The following is a 2,360-nucleotide window of genomic DNA, read 5'->3' as shown; positions in this document are numbered from 1 at the left end:
GTGTGTGTGTGTGTGTGTGTGTAGGAAATTTAAAAAGTTTGTAAATGTCAGAAGAACCCGAAGACAGATTTACTCTGCTAACATGTACCCCAGATATACAGCTATTATACATGCTAATCTGTTCAAGAGATGGTTATGAAATGCACAGCTGCTGGCTCTGTATGAAACTAGGTGCTGTGACATCAGTTTAATCAAGTAGAACACTAAAAAACAGCATCAGAATGTATCTTTTGGTGCATCTCTGCACTTGGTGGGTGTCAAGATGCTAAAAAATACTGCAGACTTTTGCAACATCTCTGTGCTGTTATCATGAATCTGTATATACACTGCAGATAAACAAACCTGTTATTTAAAGGACCATAATGGATTTACTTATATTTTTCAACTAGTCCTCCAAGCCAGTTTGGTGTAGTGGTCAAGTGCATGGACTCTAGTCTGGGAGAACTGGATTTGATTCCCCACTTCTTTGCTTGCAGCTGCTGGATGGCCTTGGGCAAGCCATAGTTCTGCCAGAGCTGTTCTCTCAAGGACAGTTCTGGAAAGAGCTCTCTTGGTCCCACCTACCTAACAGGGTGTCTGTTCTGGGGAGGAGAAGGAGTTTGTAAGCCGCTCTGAGACTCCGAGTGAGGAGCAGAGTATAAATTCATTCTCTGCTTCTGCTCTGCTTTGGTATGTTCTAATCTCATTACTATTGCCCTCACATTTCTCTCTTCCTCAGTCTCTTACAGCAACTGCCAGCAGGCAACCACGCCTCAGCCACCAACAGTACAATCCTATGAAGAGTTACTTCAGTCTAAGCCCATTGAAGTCAATGTGTTTCGAGGGGAGCAACTCTACATAGGATTGCACTGTAAGTTTATTGTAATGTTCATGTACCCCCATGTGAAGTGGCAAGGTATTATAACAAAACATGGGCTCGGACCCAACCTTTCTCCCATACGAATGGAAAGCACTTTCATGCACATGGAGGTTCCCCTTCCCCTGCTTCATCCCCTTGTGCCCCTAAAAAGCCCTACTGGAGGGTCCTTCAGCTTTCAGAGGGTACAGGGGAGCTCTGCTTGCAGGGGGAAGAGAAAAGCCCCTTAAGTGAGGGGAAGCAACTTGATGCTACTTTAGTTTCAAGCTACTTTGGTTTCAAGCCAGTGTATCCAGGAACAGGATCTCAGAACCCAGCATAAGCAGCATTGATGCAGTTATGCAGAGTGATATCGGTACCCAAGATTTATGCCTCTGCTCAGGTGCCTCAAAGATCCAAATTTGTAGGATACAACACCAGAAACTACATTTTTTGATTCACTAATTATATGGAAAAGTAAAAGATATCTGTGGCCATCATGGAAAAAGTTAAAGCTATTTATATTTTAAATTCATATTTATTTTAAATTATTTATGCCCTGTTACACATATATAGTATCTAAAACAGCTTATAAGCATTTAGAATAAAACAATTAAGAATTAATTAACAGTAAACCAGAAATTCAAGACCACACATACCCAAAACAGCAGTAACAACAACAAAACACAAAACCCTTTACACTTATCAAAAGGCCCAAGAGAACAAAATAGTTTTCACTTGACTCTTACATTACAAAAAGTCAGTGCCCAGGGGTCATTGCCAGGGAAAGTGTTCCAAAGGCATGGTACTACCACCAAAAATGGCCAGCTACCACCTACCAAACAAAATAGCAGAATAGACCCAAGATCTTGGCCCTGATGATGATCTGAGTGAGCTAGAAAAATTGTTTGGGGAAGATACAGTGGGAGACCCAGGCTACTTGAGGCTTTACAGGCCAACTTGTGTCTAGAAACAGACATGTGGTTCATGTGGACCTTTTAACACAAGACAAGATATGTTTGTTATGACACATCTGGCTAATATCTTGTGCCCTCCAGTGAAAATGGAATGGCATTTTTGTGTATTTCCTCATGTAATTTCTCACTGCATTGGTAATGCTTGTTGTTTTGGTTTTTTTAAAGGATTGTTAATGCCAACCATTTAGCTTAATGTTAGTAGCAAATTAAAACAGAGGTGGATATCCTAGAGCACAAGGAAGATTTAAAAGTTTTTCAGGTTTTCCAACGCTATTGTGGTGCTGCGTAGCAGTCAGAATGTCAGGTGAGGATCTAGTTCAAATCCCTGCTTTATCATGAAGCTCATTAGCAGGGCAATCCTACAGAGTTACTCTGGCCTAAACCCACTGAAATCAATGGGTTTAGATTGGAGTAAATTAGCATATGATTGCACTATGAGTGACCTTGGGGCAAGCAGTCTTTCTCCTTATCCTGTCTCTTAATATTGTTGTAAGGATAAAATAACCAGTGGGGCCATGTATGGTTCCCTAAGTTCCTTGGTGGAAGGA

The 2,360-nt window shown here is 41.2% G+C and overlaps 1 protein-coding gene across 1 annotated transcript in view; it reads right to left on the bottom strand.

The window, feature by feature from the left end:
- The window catches only part of LOC107118833 (echinoderm microtubule-associated protein-like 6), a 159,828-nt gene that overhangs the window by 17,264 nt on the left and 140,204 nt on the right, over positions 1 to 2,360 (bottom strand). The gene's annotated exons all lie outside the window — the stretch shown is intronic.

The sequence above is a fragment of the Gekko japonicus genome, unplaced genomic scaffold (genome assembly GCF_001447785.1).
Source record: "Gekko japonicus isolate JY-2015 unplaced genomic scaffold, Gekko_japonicus_V1.1 scaffold261, whole genome shotgun sequence".
Lineage (NCBI taxonomy): Eukaryota > Metazoa > Chordata > Lepidosauria > Squamata > Gekkonidae > Gekko > Gekko japonicus.
The sequence above is the reverse complement of the archived record's forward strand: the minus strand, read 5'-3'. Positions and strand labels throughout refer to the sequence as shown.